Here is a 23,540-nt window from a genome sequence, read left to right on the forward strand (position 1 = left end):
AAATAAGGAATAAAAGGAAGACATGATAGACAATAACTACAATTTAATTAAAAGTAAAGGTAATCATTTGCATTAATAAATTCTAAAAATAATCCAATTGTAACTCTAAACAAGAATTAAGAATATGGAATAATAAAAGAGTAAGAAAACAAACTAGAATAATATCTTCAACGGAGGTGATGACTCTTCAATATCCAAAAGCAAAAGCAATAAACTATGAAATTATAAATGTAAAGAAAACCTAGAGGAAGAGTAATTTCCTCTCTAGATTAAGATCTAAAAACTAAAACTATGTTAATGAGAATGTGTTTTGAGTCTCTGCACGTTCCCTGGCTCTAGTCTGTGTTTCTGGGCTGGAAACTGGGTCAAAACTCGGCCCAAAATCGTGCCCAGCATTTTCTGTTATTTCTGCAGATCACGCATGTCACGCGTACGCGTTAGTCACGCGTACGCGTCGCTGGTCGTTTTGGCGTGTCACGCGTACGCGTCATTTACGCACACGCGTCTTCGTGCAAACTCCAATCTATGCGTACGCATCAGGCACGCACACGCATCGCTGCAAATTTCTTCATATCGCGCGCTCGCGTGAGCCAGGCGTGCGCATTGATGCTCGCTTATTATCTCCTTAGTTTCTTGTGTTCCTTCCATTTTTGCAAGCTTCCTCTCCATTCTCTAAGCCATTCCTGCCCTATAAAGCCTGAAACACTTAACACACAGATCACGACATCGAATGGTATAAAGGGGAATTAAAATACACAAATTAAAGATATCTAGGAAGCAAGTTTTCAACCATAGAACAAAACTAGGAAGGGATTGTAAAATCATGCAAATCATATGAATAAGTGGGTAAGAACTTGATAAGACCCGCTCAAATGAGCACAAGATAAACCATAAAATAGTGGTTTATCAACCTCCCCACACTTAAACATTAGCATGTCCTCATGCTTAGCTCAAGGAGATGAAATAAATGAGTAGGAAAAAGTAAGACTCATGCAATGCAATGCAACCTATGTATGAATGCAACTACATGCTAAGATGATTCTGTCTACTTGGTTAAAAGTAAATAAGTCTTCCAAGACAAACATAAATCAAATTCCACTAATTTAAATCATACAGTAAAAGACAAGTAAACTTGTAAGAAGACAACTCATGAAAGCAGGGAACATAGAATCAAGCATTGAACCCTCACTGATGGTGTATGTACACTCTAATCACTCAAGTGTATAGGGTAATCATTCTACTCTTCTCTAGTCATGCTTTCTAAATTTGATATTCCCCTTTTTTTTAATTATAGTTACTGTCGCAGGAAGCGGTGAAGAGGATTCGAAATCGAAAAAAATATTGAAAATTCCTCCTATTTTTTTTTTAGAATTCGAATCGAATAGAATAAGTTAGAAAAGAGAAAGAATAAAAGAAAAGGTGGATTTGTACTTCACGAAACTCGAAATCTGGTATAGGCTTCAATGGAATTGAATGAATAATTCAATTCCATTCTTAATATTAAGAGAGTAAGACCGGAAATGGAAATAGAATAGTTAGGTTGGCGGCAACAATATCATTTAAGATACTTAAATGAAAACCAAAATACTGTACTGCGTTTCGAAAAATTGTTTGAAATCCTTGTTTTGTTTGTATTACCTCAATTTTCCGGTAATATATTAATTGAAACGAAATTGGATTTAGAATTATCAACTTTTATTTCTTTGTCATTCCTTTCTTCGTCGAATACAAAAATAGATAGAGATATCCATTCATTCTCTTAGAGACCAAAAACGTAATTGAAGTTCAATCAGCCAGAATAAAAGAATAATGGAAGTCCCATTCCCATATAGGGATTGGATAGATAACAAAATTCACAACAATAATGTGGGTATTGCAAAAAAGATTTGGGTAAGGATTCATTGAGATTGTAAATTTTGAACAATACTTTTTTCGTATGAACCAAGCCAATAGGATGAACTGAAAAGGTTATGCATCATGAACTATGTAACGTTCACATCAATATCTATTCTATTATATTGCCGCGAAAAAAAAAAGTAACATGAAAGCAAAGGAGATGCAGAAAATAGAAATAAAATATCAAAGGAAAATACAAAGGTCCGGTTCTCTTTGTAATGTATCCGAGATTTTTTTTGACTATTCCCACCCTTGAACATTCCAAGACGAGACTTTTTGATCTTTCAACCATTTAATGTAACCATTCAAATATTATTGAACTTAAATATATCTCTGTCTCATCCTAAGCCAGAAAAACCACGAATAAATATGGAAATCGGGGTAAAAGGATATGGATCAACAAGTTATTTTTTTTTCAATAAGATTCGGTTCAAGAGCAGGAAAATTGGAATCCATTTTGCAACGATTCAATAAAATATTTATTTGAATTGGTGGGTACATGTATCAATACCCAATACAATGAATTTCGTTATGATGAGGATAACCTGAATTCGAATCGCTTTCATTTGCTTCTCTTCGATGGAAGTCTTATTTTCCCAGAATGTATCCTAATTTTTGGCCTAATTCTTTTTCTGATGATTGATTCAACCTCTGATCAAAAAGATCTATCTTGGTTCTATTTGATCTCTTCAACAAGTTTAGTAATGAGCATAACGGCCCTATTGTTCCGATGGGGAGAAGAACCTATGATTAGCTTTTCCGGAAATTTCCAAACGAACAATTTCAACGAAATCTTTCAATTTCTTATTTTACTATGTTCAACTCTATGGTATGCCACTTCTACGAATAGCTCTTAATGCCGCATCTCTTCCGAGACCGGGACCCTTTATCATGACTTCTGCTCGTTGCATGCCTTGATTCGCTACTGTTCGAATAACATTTCCTGCTGCGGTTTGGGTGACAAATGGTGTTCCCCTTCGCATACCTTTGAATCCACAAGTACCTGCGGAGGACCACGAAATTACCCGACCCCGTACATCGGTAACAGTGACAATGGTATTGTTGAAACTAGCTTGAACATGAATAACGCCCTTTGGTATTTTACGAGCATGTTTACGTGAACCAATACGTCCATTTTTACGCGAACCAATTTTGGGTATAGATTTTGCCATATCTTATTATCTTTTTATTTTTTCATAATTATTATCTCATAACCTAAAAGGAAGTCTGAGATGTATGGATATATTCATTTCATGTCAAAAAAATAGATGTTTTACTATATTTATTTTTTTTAATTAGAAACTAGAATTAATATTCTCAAAATTGGCATTCTATTTGTGTTAATATACAACTAACAAAAATCGAATTTTCAATTTTAGATCCCCAAAATCTCTCTATCTAATATCTCTTTTTTTATATTGTATTCTATTAGAATAGTTCTAATCTATATATATATAATCATTGATATATATTATATATATAAGAAAATTTTGAAATATTCGAAATAGAATTTCTATATTCATTCAATAATTTGAAATTTTCACATATTCAAAAATATTAATATATAATCAATATTACTATAAAATCATATCATATATAATAGAGAATATTATATAATTTCTAAGTTTTCATGTAAAAAAAAGTTTGAATTTCAATATCTATATCTATTTTTATTTTTTTTATTTGCGCACCCAGTCCTTTATAATTCAAAGCCCTCTCTTGTGGCTTTTGTGGAAATATTATCCTTATCCTTGTCTTTGTTTATGTCTTAGATTGGAACAAATTACTATAATTCTACCTCGTCTACGGATCAATCTACATTTTTCACAAATTTTACGAACAGAGGCCCGTATTTTCATATTTATCATTCCTTCAACTTAATCTCGGATCCATTTTAATAGAAGAAAATAAGGTTTCCTTCAATTTTGAACTTCTATTCTAATCGTACCCCTCAAAACCAATAATATTGAAGTTAAAAAAAAGTCTAATTAAAGAATTTATACTTGCATTTTTTATTTCTCTGTGGTAGAAATATATATAAAGAGTATGTTGAACCTTTTCAGAAATATAGCCTAGACTGATATTTTTATTATTTAAAATTGAAAATAAATGAACCAACCCCGAACATACCCCACAGGGAAAATTGATTCAGCAATATTGAATTAAACCCTCATGAATCCGTTTCTTTATAACAATTCCTGTTAAACCCATTTCACGCATTCATTAAAGTATGAGGAGTGATATGAGAGACTTGTGTTTTGTTTTATCTCTCTTTACTTTTTTACAAAAATTGATAGAATTTTTTCTATAATTCGGATATCAGAAAGATTATCATATATAACATAAAACTTCTCCGCCGATTCGTTCTAATCGAGCCTCTCAATCTGTCATTATACCTCTCGAAGTAGAAATAATGACAATTCCCATCCCCCTAAAATTTTCGGAATTTGTTGATAATTAGAATAGATTCGTAGACCAGGAGTACTGATCCGTTTTAAATTCAAACGTGTTTTAGATGATCCTTTTCTATTTCTTCTATATGGTAGAGTTAAAACTAAAAAAAGATTTCTCCCTTCCCTATGTTTTCTCACGTTTTCAATAAAACCCTCTCGTAAAAGCATTTTAACAATGTTTTCAGTAATGTTAGTAGATGGTATTAGAACCGCTCCTCTTCCATTCATGTCAGCATTTCGTATAGAGGTTATTATGTCGGCGATGGTGTCCTTACCCATAGGAAAATAAATGTTACCCTTTACTTACTTTTGATATAATCAGCATGCTCCGTGTTCTATATTTTCTAATATATATTAGAGTAATATAATTTGAAAATATTTTAGTTAAAATTAAAGAAAGATATCTAGTATATTTATATATCTTTAATAGAATATATCTTTAATAGAAAGATATCTATATAATATCTTATTTATATATTTCTTTTTATATTTCTATATTTATTTTTATACTTATTTTCATTCAAAAAGAATAATATATATTAAAAAAATAAAAACAAAATCCAATTTTATTAATAATTAGATATATGTGTAAGACATAATTTATTAATTTATCTATTTTATTTTCATTAAATAATAAAATGTTTTTTCTTATAATACCTCAGGTGCTAATGAAACTATTTTAGTGAAATTTAACTGTCTCAATTCCCGGGCGATTGCGCCAAAAATTCGAGTTCCTTTTGGATTTCCCTCTTGATCAATGACAACCGCGGCATTATCATCATACTGTATTATCATGCCATTGCTACGTTTAAGTTCTTTACAAGTACGTACAATTACAGCTCTAATCACTTCTGATCTTTCTAAAGACATATTTGGTACTGCTTCCTTGATTACAGCAACAACAATGTCACCAATAGAAGCATATCGTCGATTACCTGCTCCTATGATTCGAATACACATCAATTGGCGGGCTCCGCTGTTATCGGCTACATTCAAATGGGTTTGAGGTTGAATCATATCGTTCTTATTTTATCTGGTTTTTCAGTCCAAGGCTTGAAGTAAAAAAAAATATTCTCTATTCAACAAAAGAAAGGAAAAATTGCCATGTTTTTTCCTCAAAAAGACCTCTTTCCTTTGGTTTTTATTATTTATTATCTTGAAATAATGAATTGAGTTCGGATAGGCATTTTTGATGCGGCTATTGAGATAGCCCTTTTGGCTATATTTTCTGTGACTCCGCCGATTTCATAAAGTATTCTACTGGGTTTAACGACAGCTACCCAATATTCGGGAGATCCCTTTCCCGAACCCATACGCGTTTCGGTTGGTCTTATTGTAACTAGTTTGTCTGGAAATATCCGTACCCATATTTGTCCACCTCGGCGGACATTTCGTGACATTACCCGCCGACCTGCTTCTATTTGTCTATATGTGATCCAAGCGGGTTCAAGTGCCTGAAGAGCATATCTTCCGAAGCAAATATGATTACCTCGATAGGATATTCCTTTCATTCTTCCTCTATGTTTCTTACGGAATCTGGTTCTTTTGGGGTTATAGTTGATGGTTGCTTAGAAATCCCATCGCTATTCCAGAACCGTACATGAGATTTTCACCTCATACGGCTCCTAATGTACCAATGCAAACATCATGAGGTCTTTTCAAGGTTGTAATGGGGGCTAAGGTAAAGGTGAGGGTATATATATGGCTAAGTGAGCTATGAATTGAATCCTTGATCAACCTAAGATTTCACCTATACACACACTCTATATACTTTTAAATTCATGCCTAGCTACCCAAAATTCCCATTTTTGCATCTCATACTCATGCATCAACTTTTCTTTTAATTTGTATCACATATGCATTGATCTTTTCATTAGCTTAACTTAGCATTGGGGTAATTTTGTCCACTTATTTATTTACTTATTTATTGAATATTTTTGGATTTTTTTATATAAACATAATATATCAATGCACATAAATTTTTAATTTTTCTGGTCTTACATGAGTAGGTACCCAAATTCTGAATATTTTATCAAAGTAAAAACATAACATATTCCCTTATTAACCCATGTTCTCACAGTTTTTCAACACTTGATTGATACACAATCTCTATCTTAAGCTAACCAAAGATTCAATTTGGGGTATTTAATTATTTTTTCGCTTAAGGCTAGCGATGTGGTAAAATATAGAACAAATGGGGATTAAAAGGCTCAAAGTGGCTAACAAGGGTGATTTAAAAGGGTAGGCTATTTGGGATAAGTGAGCTAATAAAACAATTAATGGCCTCAATCATATGCATATAACACATTAAACATTGGACATATAGGATGGAACAAAATAAAAATTACACTCATAGAGAAGAAAACAAACAAGAATAAAATATTATGGTTAAATAGTGTAACCATGTAATAAAGCTCAAGTCTCACAGGTTGTGTGTTCTAACTTTAAACCATGTTCCAATTTACAATCTTCAAACAAGTTTTAACACAAAAGTTTTGATTTAAATTAGTGAAATTTTCAAAATAGAGTCTTTGAAAAGAAACTTATTATTTTTCAACCAATTAGAACTTGCATGCAAATACCTATTACTATGCAATCTATCCTATTCTAAACAAAAGAAAAATAAATAATTTATTGGTGCTAAGAAAGAGAAATTACTCCGAAAGTTAGGTACTGACCGACCTCCCCACACTTAAAGCTTGGCACCGTCTTCGGTGCCATCAGTCAGGAACAAAGGGGGGCTAGTAGCAGCATCTCCCTAGTCGGGATTCGCATGGCTCCCTATGCTAGTAGATAAAGTGGAGTCCGAAGTGTCTGGTTCTTCTTCAAGTGGGTGGTTGCCAACAATCAGCTCTTTGAGGTATGTAAATTGGCGCTTGTTACGGCACTCCATTCGCTTTCCCTGCTGGTCTAGTCGGTCTAACCTCTGAATTATCTGTAGGAGTAGCTGATTTATTGAAGGTGCTTGTGATGTGGAAGGAGAAGGGATATCTTCCGCCGGTACTGTGGTCCAGTTGATAGTGGCTGCTGGAGGTCTGATGTACTTCCTATTGGGGACGTACTGATCATCCTGTGGAAGTATGGTCTTGGTGTCCCCAGCTCTGTAGGAAATTCTGGTTGCTGAGACTATATCTAAAACCAAGGCGGGAGAAGGTAGGTTGCCCGTAATTTGTACGTGTCCCATGGCATTCCGGATGTGTCTTGGTAAGTTAAGAGGCTGGTCTGTAAGGATACACCAGAGTAGAACAACCATATCTGCAGTGAAGGAGGACTCGTGAGTGCTTGGAAAGACGTAATGGGACATAGTCTGTGCCCATACTCGAGCCTCTAAGGTGAGTGCTGAAGCCAATATTTTCTTAGGTCGGGATCGATGGTATCCATAGATCCATCTGCTGCCAGGTTGTGATATAACTCTGAGGACGGCGTCCCAGTCAAATTGGTATTTCTGGCGTTTGAAAGAGGCTTCTTGGTATACGTCCAATCCTTCTGGAGCAGGAGAAAGATCTAAAGCTCGCTGAATGGCTTCTTCAGTTATGGGGACTTGCTTCTGACGGACATAGACAGACTGCAGGGTTGGCATGTGAAAATTGGAGTAGAATTCGACTACCCATGAAAGATTGACCTGCCGTGGCTATCTCTGTAAGAATCCCCATTGTCTATGTTCAATGCGAGGCTCAACAAAATCAACAATGTGGGTCGGGAGGATGAGTAGGTGCTCATTGTTGTAGTTTCTCTCAGCCAGAATGGGGAATATCTGCTCACAGTAGCGGTTGGTGAACCGTGCAGTGTCCTTTGCTGGAAAGGTTTTCTCTGTTTCATTGACCTTAATGATCCTCTTGAAGCACTTTGTTGAGGGCTTTACTGATGTTGAGGATGGTTCCGCAGATAGTGCTCTTTTTGTTCCTTTCTTTGCCGGCGGTTTGGGAGTAGCTTTCTCTTTACCCTTCTTGGTGATAACATGTAAAGCTAAGGGTTAAAGCAAGGAAGGGACGGTACAAGTGATAATTAATGCCAAGGTAAAGAAGGATGTCGTTAATACATGATCGCGACTACATGTGCTAAGTTCATCAATGGGAATATAGCAAGTGCATGTTATGGCAAGTAGATGCAAGATATTTATTAGCATGCCGGCAAAGGCATGAGTAGCATAGATCAAGCATTAATTGTCCAATTTGATTATCAAATGTTTCAAACTAACAATCTGTTTGTATTGATAATTATATTCAATCAATAAAATATTAAAAGGGGTTTTGTGAAAAAAAGGCATTAGAGTAGAAGAATAGAATATTAAAAAAAAATAAATGCACAATGCCCTACGGACTTTTTCACATACACTTAGCATGCATGGTAGATATGTTATTGAAAGTATTAAATAGAACATGCAAATAACCCAAAAATAATTATTGATAATTATCAAACAACTCCTTAATAATCCACAAGCAAAATATAGAAGAAACAATCACCCAATTAAATTTCTAACACAATTAAAAGGATGTAAAAAGTAAAAAGAAAAACAAAGAAAATATAGATAATAAAAGTAAAAAGAAAAAGAAGAAGGGAATAGAAATTAAAGTAATAATGGAAAAATAAAGAGGGAAAGAAGAAAAGAACCTTGAGGAAGAAGATGAAGAGGGAAAGAAGAAAGGGAAAAAAGTAAGAAGGAATAAAAAAGAAAGAAGGAAGAAGAAAGAATTAAGAAGGGATAAGAAAGAATTAGGATTGGGGGAGAAAAGATAAGAATTCTGGCGCAGGTCTAGTTAAACTGCGCGTCGCATGTGACGCAGACGCGTGTATCACGTGGTCGCGTGGGTTGCGCTATTTTCAAGTGACCACGCGTACATGTGAAATGAATTGTGCTATTGGCGCGAGAGTAGCCTCGCGTATGCACAACTCCCTGTTCAATTCGCACATTTGACAAAAATTCAACCGACGCATGCGCTTGAGGGACACGCACGCGTGGATGGCCTGGAGGGGAAAATGACGCGTTCGCATCAGGGACGCGCACGCGTGATGTTGCTCATGCTCCTAGCACCATTTCAGCATCAAGGCATCACAACTCTCTTCCCAAACCTTGTTTATGCCAATTTTGCAGGGTCACGCGTACGCGTGGGTGACGCGCACCCGTGGAAGGCAGATTTTGCAAGTGACGCGGACGCATTAGGGACGCATTCGCGTGGGCGTGTTTGTACCTAAGGCACGCCTCCAGCCATACTTCTGCGTAACTCTCGGTTCGTTCTTCTCTTTTTTTTTCGCATGCACATATGACATGTACGCGTCAGCGACGCTTGTGTGTCACGTGCATTTTTTTTATGCAGAATGCAAATGCAAATGCAGACTATATGCAGAGATTATGAAAAGAGTCACTAAGAAAAATAAAGTAGAATAAAAGAAAACAAAACTAAGACTAAAACGGAACGATCATACCATAGTGGGTTGTCTCCCACCTAGCACTTTGCTTTTACGTCCTTAAGTTGGACTGTCTTCAGGTTCATTCTGCTTCTGTTGGTGGGTCCTCCAAGAGGAAGACCTCTAGCTCTGTGTTCCTTCATCTTCTCACCATGATAAAGCTTTAAGTGATGTCCATTGGCCTTGATGCAATTGGAACTTGAAGGATGACGCAGGTGGAAGACGCCATATGGCTCTGCTTTCTCTACTCTGTAGGGACCTTCCCATCTGGATCTCAGCTTTCTTGGCATGAGACTCAACCTAGAGTTGTAAAGGAGAACCATATCTCCTGGTTTGAACTCTCTTCTCTTGATATGCTTGTCATGCACAGCCTTCATCTTTTCTTTGTATAATCTGGAGTTGTCATATGCTTCGAGTCGAAGGGTCTCCAGTTCTGCTAGTTGCAGCTTTCTTTCAGTACCAGCTTGCTCGAATCCCATGTTGCACTCCCTCACCACCCAGAAAGCCTTGTGTTCCACCTCTACTGGAAGGTGGCAAGCCTTTTCGTACACTAAACGGAAGGGACTCATCCCAATGGGTGTCTTGTACGCTGTTCGATATGCCCAGAGCGCATCAACGAGTCTGGTGCTCCAGTCCTTCCTGTGAGGCTTTACTATCTTCTCCAGAATGTGCTTTATTTCTCTATTAGATACCTCTACTTGCCCATTGGTCTGGGGGTGGTATGCTATTGCTACTTTGTGAACAATCCCATGCTTCTTCAGTAATCTTGCTAATCTCCTGTTACAGAAGTGAGTGCCTTGATCACTCACGATTGCTCATGGTGATCCAAAGTGACAAATAATATGGTTTCTAACAAAGGAAACAACAGTGTTAGCATCATCAGTACGGGTAGGAATTGCTTCCACCCATTTAGAAACATAATCTACAGCTAACAGTATATAAAGGTAACCACTAGAGTTTGGAAACGGACCCATGAAGTCAATACCCCAAACATAAAAAATTTCACAGAAAATCATAATCTTTTGGGGCATCTCATCCCTCTTGGATATATTCCCAAACCTTTGGCATGGGGGACAGGATTTACAAAAGGTAGCAGCATCTTTAAAAATATTAGGTGATGGGAAGCAGAAGCTGGTGAATTAAAAATTTATTAAAATGGTTACATTGCAAGTATAGTTCTTAACTCACCGAAAATCTGCCTATCAATTTAGAAATGTGTCACAGAAAGTCTAAATTAAAATTATTGGGAGTTTTAAGTCCCAGGTCGTCTCCCAACAAGTTGCAGAAAAGTGTGCTGTTTTATTAATCAGATGTTCCAAGAAGTTGAGCTAGGTAAATTGGGAATTAAATTGAGGAATTTTAAGTAATATAAATAAAAGCCTTGACTGAGAATTGATTGGTTGGAATCTCTATCATTGATGGTGTGATTGTAAGATTAATTTATAATTAATGGTTGTTCTGTTTGGTTATCCTTTACTAGGTAAAGGAAAGTCAAACAAGTGGGAATGCCAGATCTGTTCACAAGTTGCAACCCACTTGTTCAAAGGGATTGGCGTCGGTGACAAGATAGCAATCCAACATTTAACCCAATTACAAATTTTCTTTCAATCCTTCCAACTCAAGAGTTCCTTTTAATCAACTCCCCATCAAGTAAGGGAACTACTCACGCATTGTAAATAAAGAATCCATGGCACATGAAAGGAAATTAAAAGAAGACATGATTATTGATATTAAAATTGAATTAAAAAGAAATAATCCTTGCATTAAATAATCATAAAAGTATCTGAATGACAAAATTGAACATAACAAAGAACATGGAAGATTAGAACCAAGTTAAGAGAACAAACTAGAATGATGATGTCTTGATGAGGAAATAACTCTTCTCAATGTTCCAATGCTAAGATCAATTGAAAATTAAAATCCTAAAACTAAAGAGAAAAACCTAAGAGAGTGAAAAACTAGATCTAAAACTACTGAATGAATGTGTCTGTTGTTTCTGCATATTCTCTTACTCTAGTCTACTATTCCGGGCCGAAAACTGGGCCGAAATAAGGTCCAAAATCGCCCCTAGCGGATTCTGCAGATTATGCAGATCGCACATGTCACGCGATCGCGTCGTCTATGCGGACGCGTCGCTTGCGCTTTTTCCTCTCCACGCATTCGCGTCGTCCACGCTACCGCGTCACTAGCGCTTTCCAATGTGCGCGGCCGCGCAAGTCATGCGGTCGCGTGAGCCATGCGACCGTGTCACTTCTCGCTGGTTATCTCCTCAAATTCTTGTGTTCCTTCCATTTTTGCTAGCTTCCTCTCCAATCTCCATCTCATTCATGCCCTATAAGGCCTGAAACACTTGACACACAGATCACGGCATCGAATGGAATAAAGGAGAATTAAAAGTAAATAATTAAAGTCTCTAGGAAGCAATTTTCAAACATGTACTGAATTTAGGAAGGAAATCTAAATGCATGCTAAATTGATGAATAAGTGGGCAAGGATCATGACAAAACCACACAATTAAACACAATATAAACCATAAAATAGTGGTTTATCAGTAGGCCACCAGAATCCACAGTCTAAAATTTTCCTAACTGTTCTTTGAGGGCCAAAATGTCCTTCACTCTCAGAAGAGTGGCAGGCCTCTAAAATAGACTGGAATTCTGATTGGGGCACACACCTTCTAATTACCTGGTCAGCACCACACCTCTATAAATATGGTTCATTCTATATATAATATTTGGACTCACTTTTCAGCTTGTCTCTTTGATGCTTAGTAAAATTAGGAGGGAAAGTATGGCTAACTAGATAATTAGCTACAGGTGCATACCAGGGAACTACTTCAGATACTGCGTGCAAGCTATCAAATGGAAAAGCATCATTGATAGGAGTGGAGTCATCCCTAATGTGCTCAAGGCAACTCAAGTGGTCTGCCACTAAATTCTGGTTACCACTGCTATCCTTAATTTCTAAATTAAATTCTTGCAGCAACAGTATCCAACGTATCAACCTTGGTTTGGATTCTTTTTTAGCTAATAAATATTTTAGAGCTGCATGGTCTGAGTACACTAGCAACTTAGTACCAAGTATATAGGCTCAGAATTTATCCAGAGCAAAAACAATAGCCAGAAGCTCTTTTTCAGTGGTAGTGTAATTAGACTGAGCAGCGTCTAAGGTCTTAGAAGTGTAAGCAATTACGAAAGGATCCTTACCTTCGCGCTAAGCTAGCGCCGCTCCTACTGCATGGTTGGAGGCATCACACATAATCTCAAAAGGCTGGCTCCAGTCTGGTCCTCTCACAATCGGAGCTTGAGTCAGGGCGATTTTCAGCTTATCAAGTGCTTGCATGCAATCCTCACTAAACTCGAACTCAATATCTTTCTGCAACAGTCTGGATAAATGTAATGCTACCTTACTGAAGTCCTTAATAAATCTCCTGTAGAAACCTGCATGGCCAAGGAACGAACGGACTTCCCTCACAGAGGAGGGGTAAGGTAAACTAGAAATGGCATCTACCTTTGCTGGATCTACAGAAATACCAATATTAGAGACAACATGGCCTAGAATAATCCCTTGTTTTACCATAAAATGACATTTTTCAAAATTCAATACATGGTTCGAACTAACACACCTGTCCAATACTCTAGCTAAACTATCTAAAAAAAGGTTAAACGAATCACCATATATGCTTAAATCATCCATAAAAACTTCCATACAGTTCTCAATAAGATCTGAAAAGATACTCATCATACATCTTTAGAAAGTAGCCGGTGCATTGCATAGGCCAAAAGACATCCTCTTATATGCATACGTTCCAAAGGGACATGTAAAAGTAGTATTTTCCTGATCTTCAGGAGCTATATGAATTTGAAAGTAGCCTGTATAACCATTTAAAAAGCAGTAATGGGATTTACCTGACAGGCGATCAAGCATCTGATCAATAAATGGCAAGGGGTAATGATCCTTGCGAGTAGCTTGGTTGAGACGCCTATAATCAATGCAAACTCTCCACGAATTTTGCACTCTAGTTGTCAGGAGCTCTCCATGCTCATTCTTTATTGTTGTGACTCCAGATTTCTTGGGCACTAGTTGTACTGGACTGACCCATTCACTGTCTGAGATGGGGTAAATGATATCTGCTTCAAGTAGTCTGGTCACTTCTTTCTTGACAACTTCTAAGATGGTGGGATTCAATCTTCTTTGGGGTTGACGGACAGGTTTTGCTCCCTCTTCTAAGAATATTCTGTGCTCACAAACTCGAGGGCTAATGCCTACTATATCCGCCAAGCTCCACCCAATTGCCTTCTTGTGTCTTCTCAGCACACTGAGCAGCTGCTCCTCTTGTTGGGGAGTGAGTTCCCTTGCAATGATAACTGGGAGCTTCTGATTATCCTCAAGGTAAGCATACTTGAGGTGGGGTGGAAGGGGCTTTAATTTCAATATCTGCTCATGGCTGGGTTCTGGATCATCTGGAGCTAGTGATAATGGTAAAGTGTCCTCATTGTGTTCAGAGGGTGTCCCCACACTTGGACCTTGCTCCATGTACTTCTCTTCTGCTTCTTCTTGGTAAACTTTAGCTACAGTTTCATCAATGATGTCGCACTGGAAGATAGAATGATCTTCCGGAGGGTGCTTCATAGCTTCATTTAAACTAAAACTTACAGCTCTGCCATCTATCTCAAAGGAGTAAGTTCCTGAGAATGCATCCAACTTGAACTTTGAAGTCTTCAGGAATGGTCTTTTAAGCAGGATTGATGATGGTCTTCCTGAGTCATTAGGGGGCATTTCCAAGATATAGAAGTCAATGGGAAATGTGAGCCCCTTAATGCTCACTAGCACATCTTCAGCAATTCCAACTACTGTAATAATGCTTTTATCTACTAACACAAAATGAGCTGCTGACCTTTTTAAGGGAGGGAGCCTCAAAGCATCATATATAGACAATGGCATTATACTAACACACGCTCCTAAATCACACATGCAGTTAGAAAATATTACACCTCCAATGGTACAATTAACCATGCATGGACCTGGGTCACTATATTTTTCAGGTATACCTCCCATTAAAGCAGATATAGAGCTACCTAAAGGAATTGTTTCTCATTCATTAATTTTATCTTTATGTATGCATAAATCTTTCAGAAACTTTGCATATTTAGGTACTTGTTGAATAACATCAAAAAGGGGAACAGTTACCTCAACCTTTTTGAAAATTTCTACCATTTTGGGATCAAGTTCCATCTGCTTCCTGGACTTCCTTGCAAGGTGTGGAAATGGGATAGGAATGGCGCCACTTGCAGCTTATGTGTCCTTTGGTGCTCCATTCCTTGGTTGAACTACTTCTTCTTCAACCATGTCTTGTACTTCCTCTTCCTCCTCAGCATCTTGCACTTCAACCAAGTCTTCAACTGGGGCGTGTTCTTGTGGGCTTGGCTCCTCCTGGTTCCTCTCTTTCAGTGTGGTTCTGGACCTCAAAGTGATGGCATTGATGCCACCCTTGGGGTTAGGTAAGGGTTGAGAAAGAATTCCACTGGATCTTGAAGGCTGGTTGGTGGAAGTAGGTAATGAATTTATCCAGGAGACGAGAGCTTGTAAAGTGGCATTCAGAACATTTAGAGTAGAGTTCATTGTAGTCTGCATATCTTGTTGTCCTTGTGCAAGAGAATGAAGCATCTCGTCATTTTATGAGGAAGAAGGATAAGTGATCTGAGGGGCCTGTTGTTGGTTGTGCTAGGGTCCTTGGGACTGCCTTAAGTGAGGTGCTCTGTATGGCTGGTTCTGGTTCTGCTGTCTGTTGTTGTTATTCCACCTCTAATTTCTATTGTTGTCCCTGCCTCCTCTGTTATATTTGTCCCTCCAGCTATGATTGAAATTATCTCTCCAACCCTGGTTAGAGTTGTCCTGCCACCCTTGGTTATAGTTTCCACCTTGGTTGTAGTTGATGCCTTGTTGATTGCATCCTTGATTTGGGCGGTCAAAGAAGTTATGAGTAGCTGCCACAGTGTTGTCTTCTTGTTGGAGTTGCAGGCGCTCATCAGTGTAATGACTATAATCAGCACAAATTCCGCATACTCTTTGGGGGACCAACTGTTGGCTTTGTTGTGGTGGGGGAGGCTGAGTTTGTTATTGATTCAATTGCATCTGCTTTAGTAGGTTGGTCATTTCACATATAGCTTGTGTGACGGCAATAGTCTCACTGCTAGAGGAAACCTCTGCCACAGCCTTTGAGTGGTTGTTCCTGTGCCTGTGATTTCGAGTGGACTCAGCTAGGTCGCTGATCAGTTGCCATGCTTCATCTTTGGTCTTGTACTTTTTCAGAGAACCATTACTAGCACCATCCAATGTAGTTTTATTCCGAGGCTTCATGCCTTGAGTGAAATAGCTGATCAACACCAACTTGTCAATCATATGATAGGGGCATACGTCCAGAAGATTCTTGAAGTGCTCCCAGTACTCATAAAGAGTCTCCGATTCACCTTGAACAATGCAGGAGATCTCTTTCCTCAATCTATCTGTAACTTCAGCTGGAAAGTATTTTTCCAAGAATTCTTTCCTAAGCGTATCCCAGTTGGTAACAGTTGCTTCAGGTTGAGTGTAGTACCACTCCCTCACCTTTCCCTCAAGAGAAAACGGGAAGGCGGTCAGCAAAATAGAAGTTTCATCTGCACCATGACGCCTAATAGTAGAACAGGCTGTCTGAAAATCCCTAAGGTGCTTGATAAGCTCATGAGCAGGTAAGCCATGAAACTTGGGCATCAAATTGATTAATGCAGTCTTCAGTTCAAAATCTGCAGCCAGATTTGGATGACGCACTTGATACGGTTGCAGAGTAAAGTCTGGGCTCCTGCCTCCTGGAGAGTGATCCTCCTTGGTGCCACCATGTTACCTGCACGTGAATCAACTGAATCAGTAGTAGAGGAGCTTGTTTCTTCCTCAGTTTGCCGTTCAGATTCACCCTCAGATGAGACTGGTGAATCGATAATAATCACTTCACCACCCTCAGAGGCTAACCGGCGTCGAGCTCGCCTAATACGTGAAAGAGTTCTTTCAATTTCAGGATCAAATACGGCTAAGCTCGGATCAGGCAATGAATGCGTCATTCAATGAAAGAAACATACAGCTCATGGTAATAAAATAAAATACACAAATTAAAAATATGTACACTAATTAATAATTTAGCACACAATTGCAACTCCCCAGCAACGGCGCCAAAAATTGGTGCGTGGCGTAAGTCGGCCAATTAAGAGATTATAATATAAGAACAGCGTTGCAAGTATAGCTCTTAACCAGCAAAAATCCACCTCATCAATTTAGAAAGGTTGTCACAAAATTAGAATAAAAATACTGGGAGTATGAGTCCCAGGTCGTCTCCCAACGAGTTGCTAAAAAGGGTGCTAATTTATTAATCAGGAGTTTTCTGGAAAGTTTTGAGTCTGGGCAATGGGGACAAGCATATGATTGTAAATTAAAGTAATGAAAATTAAAAGAGATTTATATTATTCTAAATAAAAGGCCTTGACTGGGGGAATGATTAATTGGGAGTTCTATCCTTGTTGGAATTTTTTCAAGTATAGTATAAAGAGGTTGTTATTTTCACTTAGTTAACCCTTACTAAATAAAAGAAAGTCAAGTGATTGAGCTAACTCTTATTCGCAATTCCTAGTCCTCTCCCTTGGGAAGGTCTAGCGTTAGTAAATACAGAATTAGCCAACAACTTCCAATTCAACTAATCACTTGAGCATTCCAACTCAAGTGTCTCCTTTTAATCAACCCCCATGTCAAGTTGGGAGTCTACTCCATTGACATGAGAATTACTTGCATAGAATTAAATAAGGAATAAAAGGAAGATATGATAGACGATAACTACAATTTAATTAAAAGTAAAGGTAATCCTTTGCATTAATAAATTCTAAAAATAATCCAATTGTAACTCTAAACAATAATTAAGAATATGGAATAATAAAAGAGTAAGAAAACAAACTAGAATAATATCTTCAACGGAGGTGATGACTCTTCAATATCCAAAAGCAAAAGCAATAAACTATAAAACTATGAATGTAAAGAAAACCTAGAGGAAGAGTAATTTTCTCTCTAGATTCAGATCGAAAAACTAAAACTATGCTAATTGAAAATGTGTTTTGAGTCTCTACACGTTTCGTGGCTCTAGTATGTATTTATGGGCCAAAAATTGGGTCAAAACTCGGCCCGAAATCGCCCCCAGCGTTTTCTATTCTTTCTGCAGATCGCGCATGTCACGCATACGCGTCAGTCACGCGTATGCGTCGCTGGTCGTTTTGGCGTCTCATGCGTACGCGTCATCCACGCGCACGCGTCTTCGTGCAAACTCCAATCCACGCGTACGCGTCAGGCACACGCACGCGTCGCTGCAAATTTCTCCATATCGCGCGCTCGCGTGAGCCAGGCGTGCGTGTTGATGCTCGCTGGTTATCACCTTGGTTTCTTGTGTTCCTTCCATTTTTGCAAGCTTCCTCTCCATTCTCTAAGCCATTCCTGCTCTATAAAGCCAGAAACACTTAACACACGGATCACGGCATCGAATGGTATAAAGGGGAATTAAAATACACAAATTAAAGATCTATAGGAAGTAAGTTTTCAACCATAGAACAAAACTAGGAAGGGATTGTAAAATCATGCAAATCATATGAATAAGTGGGTAAGGACTCGATAAAAACTACTCAAATGAGCACAAGATAAACTATAAAATAGTGGTTTATCACAAATGCATTTGGTTAAAGCAAGTTGATACATGAATGTGCACCCATTTTTCTAAATTTTCAATAACTACCCAAAACAAAATTTTTTTTCTCTACCAATGCTTCCCAAAACTTCCCCCACACTTAAATGAAACACACACCTTAACCTAAGCTAATCAAGGATACAAATCAAGGTAAATCATGGTTTTTCGCTTAAGGTTGTGATGTGCTAATATCAAGAACAATGGGATAAATAAAGCTCAAACGGGTTAACAATGGTAGATGCAAAGGGTAGGCCATATGGGTAAAGTAAGCTTTCAATCAAAGAAATGTCCTCAATCATACTCAATGCATTCACAACATCAATCCTTGGAAATAAAGAATCAAGAAAACCAAGATTGCAATCATAGAAGAGACATAACACACAATGAACAAAAATAGTGGTTAAAATGTATAACCACTCATTAAAGCTCAAAAACTCACAAGGTATTTTTTTCTATCTCTCTTCTATGTTTCATAAAAATCATTCAAGTAAGTTTAAAAACAATTTTCCAAATCAATTCAATAGAACACCCTAAAAACAAAATTCTTGGAAATCTTTGTTGTTTTTCACCAAAATTATTTCCTATATGTATGTATGATGTGATGGATGCAATTTTTTTCAAAATTTTCCTAGTTCTTTCCTAATTTTCAACAATGCAAAAACTAACATGAACAATTAGGACAAAATTGAACTAGGTGCTTGATGGAGGCGGAAATCAGCCAATTAAGAAATTATAGTAAGAACAGCGTTGTAAGTATAGTTCTTAACCAACTAAAATCCGCTTATCAATTTAGAAGGATTGTCACAAAATTGGAATAAAAATACTGGGAGTAAAAATCCCAGGTTGTCTCCCAACGAGTTGACAAAAGGGTGCTATTTTATTAATCAGGAGTTTTCCGAGAATTTTTGAGAGTTGGAGAACGGAAAAATAAATAATTGTAATTCAAAGCAATGTAAATTGAAAGAGATTTATATAATCAAATGAAAAGCCTTGACCGGAGGAATGATTAATTGGAAGTTCTATCTTTGTTGGAATTATCTCAAGTGTAGTATCAAAAGGTTTGTTGTTTTCACTTAGTTAACTGATGAGCGGATAATTTATATGCTTTTTGGCATTGTTTTTACATAGTTTTTAGTATGATTTAGTTAGTTTTTAATATATTTTTATTAGTTTTTAAATAAAAATCACATTTCTGGACTTTACAATGAGCTTGTGTAGTTTTCTGTGATTTTAGGTATTTTTTGGCTGAAATTGAGGGACTTGAGCAAAAATCTGATTCAGAGGCTGAAGAAGGACTGCAGATGCTGTTGGATTCTGACCTTCCTGCACTCAAAATGGATTTTCTGGAGCTACAGAAACCCAATTGGCACGCTCTCAATTGCGTTGGAAAGTATACCTCCAGGGCTTTCCAGCAATATATAATAGTTCATACTTTGCACGAGTTTAGACGACGCAAACTGGCGTTTAACGCCAGCTTTCTGCCCTATTCTGGCGTTAAACGCCAGAAACAAGTTACAAACTGGCGTTTAACTCCAAGGAAGACCTCTACACGTGAAAGCTTCAATACTCAGCCCAAGCACACACCAAGTGGGCCCGGAAGTGGATTTCTGCATCATTTACTTATCTCTGTAAACCCTAGTAACTAGTTTAGTATAAATAGAACTTTTTACTATTGTATTTACATCTTTGGATCATTTTTAGATCTTTGGAACGTTTTTTCTTAGACTTAGGGGCTGGCCATTCAGCCATGCCTTGACCATTATCACTTATTTATTTTCAACGGTATAGTTTTTACACACTATAGATTAAGGTGTGGAGCTCTGCTGTTCCTCATGAATTAATGCAAAGTACTATTATTTTTCTATTCAACTCAAGCCTATTTCTTCTCTAAGATATTTATTTGCACACAAGAACATGATGAATGTGATGATTATGTGACGCTCATTACCATTCTCACTTATGAATATGTGCCTGACAAACACTTCCGTTCTACATGAAAGCAAGCTTGAATGCATATCTCTTAGCCTCCTGATTTACGATCAGAGTCTTCGTGGTATAGGCTAGAATTATTGGCGGCCATTCTTGAGATCCGAAAAGTCTAAACCTTGTCTCTGGTATTCCGAGTAGGATCTGGAAACGGATGGCTGTGACGAGCTTCAAACTCATGAGTGTTGGGCGTAGTGACAGACGCAAAAGGATCACTGGATCCTATTCCAGCATGATCGAGAACCGACAGATGATTAGCCGTGTGGTGACAGCACATTTGGACCATTTTCACTGAGAGGACGGGATGTAGCCATTGACAACGGTGATGCCCAACATACAGCTTGTCATGGAAAGGAGTATGAATGATACACACTATAGATTAAGGTGTGGAGCTCTGCTGTTCCTCATGAATTAATGCAAAGTACTATTATTTTTCTATTCAACTCAAGCCTATTTCTTCTCTAAGATATTTATTTGCACACAAGAACATGATGAATGTGATGATTATGTGACGCTCATTACCATTCTCACTTATGAATATGTGCCTGACAAACACTTCTGTTCTACATGAAAGCAAGCTTGAATGCATATCTCTTAGCCTCCTGATTTACGATCAGAGTCTTCGTGGTATAGGCTAGAATTATTGGCGGCCATTCTTGAGATCCGAAAAGTCTAAACCTTGTCTCTGGTATTCCGAGTAGGATCTGGAAACGGATGGCTGTGACGAGCTTCAAACTCATGAGTGTTGGGCGTAGTGACAGACGCAAAAGGATCACTGGATCCTATTCCAGCATGATCGAGAACCGACAGATGATTAGCCGTGTGGTGACAGCACATTTGGACCATTTTCACTGAGAGGACGGGATGTAGCCATTGACAACGGTGATGCCCAACATACAGCTTGTCATGGAAAGGAGTATGAATGATTGGATGAAGACAGTAGGAAAGCAGAGGTTCAGAAGGAACAAAAGCATCTCCATACGCTTATCTGAAATTCTCACCAATGAATTGCATAAGTATCTCTATCCCATTTTATATTTTAATTATATTTTAACTATCAATTCACCATAACCGTTTGAATCCGCCTGACTGAGATTTGCAAGATGACCATAGCTTGCTTCAAGCCGACAATCTCCGTGGGATCGACCCTTACTCACGTAAGGTTTATTACTTGGACGACCCAGTGCACTTACTGGTTAGTTGTGCGAAGTTGTGAAAAAGAATTAAGATTATGAACGTGCGTATTAAGTTTTTGGCGCCGTTACCAAGGAATGAACAATCACGATTTTGTGCACCAAGTTTTTGGCACCGTTGCCGGGGATTGTTCGAGTTTGGACAACTGACGGTTCATCTTGTTGCTCAGATTAGGTAATTTTATTTTAATTTTAAGCTTTTTGTTTTTATTATTTTTATTTTTGAAAAAAATTTAAAAAAAAAATTCTTCTATGACTTCAGAATTTTTAAGAAGGAATTCTAGAGTTTCATGAGATATGTTGAATCCTGGCTGGCTGTTAAGCCATGTCTAATCTTTTGGACCGAGGTTTCACTTATCCTTAGAGAAGAGCTTCTTTGTCTTTCTCAGCAATTTAGCTGTTGTATGTAATGATCTGCTAAAGCTTGGCTGGCCATTGGCCATGTCTAGTGTTTTAGACTGGAGCTTTCACTAAAAGCTTGGTTGGCTAATAAGCCATGTCTAATTCCTGGACCGGAGTTTTAGACTAACATTGCATGATTCTTGGAATTTTCATTAAAAATTTTGAAATCCTTATTTTTCTTTTCCAATTAATTTTCGAAAAATCCAAAAAAAATTTAATAAAATCATAAAAACTAAAATTTGATGTTTCTTGCTTGAGTCTAGTATCAATTTTTAAGTTTGGTGTCAATTGCATATTTTTAATTTTTCATTAAAATTTTCGAAAACTCATGCATTTGTTCTTCATGATCTTTAAGTTGTTCTTGATGAATTTCTTTGTTTGATCTCTAAATTTTTCTTGTTTGGTGTCTTTTCTTGTTTTTCATATGCATTTTAGAATTATTAGTGTCTATAGAGTAAAATTTTTTAAGTTTGGTGTCTTGCATGTTTTCCCTTTCTTAAAAATTTTCAAAAAAAGTTCTTGGTGTTCATCTTGATCTTCAAAGTGTTCTTGGTATTCATGTTGACATTCAAAGTATTCTTGCATGCATTGTGTGTTTTGATTTATAATTTTCATGTTTTGAGTCTTTTTGTTATTTTTCTCTCTCTTCATAAAAATTCAAAAATAAAAAAATATCTTTCCCTTATTCTTCTCATAAATTTCGAAAATTTTGAATTGATTTAGTCAAAAAGTTTTAAAATTTAGTTGTTTCTTATTAGTCAAGTCAAAATTTTCAATTTAAAAATCCTATCTTTTCAAAAATTTTTCAAAAAATCAAATCTTTTTCAATTTTCTTCTTAATATTTTCAAAAATTTCAAAATAATTTTCAAAAATCTTTTTCTTATTTTTGTTTCATATTTTCGAATTCATTGCTAACTTTTAATATTTTGATTCAAAAATCTCAAGTTGTTACTTGCCTATTAAGAAAGGTTCATTCTTTAAATTTTAAAATCCTATCTTTTAGTTTCTTGTTAGTCAAGTAATCAACTTTAATTTTCAAAAATCAAATCTTTTTAATTTCCTTTTTAAATCTTTTTCAAATTAAATTTCAATCATATCTTTTTCAATTTCAATCATATCTTTTTCAAAATCAATTTCAAAATCTTTCTAACTTCTCACCCTTTCAAATTTGATTTTCAAATCTCTTTCAATTAACCACTTAACTTTTTGTTTGATTTTAAAAGTTTACTATTTCAATCATATCTTTTTCAAAACCATCTAACTACTTTTCTTTCTCTTATTTTCGAAAATCACTAACCTCTTTTTCAAAAAAAATTCTTTTCATTAACTAATTGTTTTAAATTTTAATTTAATTTTATTTTCCTTCTTAAATTTCGAATTCTAATTAATAGTCAAAATAAAAACAAAAAAATATTTTTATTTTATTTTATTTAATTTTCAAATTCTTCCCC

This window comes from Arachis hypogaea, chromosome 15, assembly GCF_003086295.3.
Source record: "Arachis hypogaea cultivar Tifrunner chromosome 15, arahy.Tifrunner.gnm2.J5K5, whole genome shotgun sequence".
NCBI classification, from domain to species: Eukaryota; Viridiplantae; Streptophyta; class Magnoliopsida; order Fabales; family Fabaceae; genus Arachis; species Arachis hypogaea.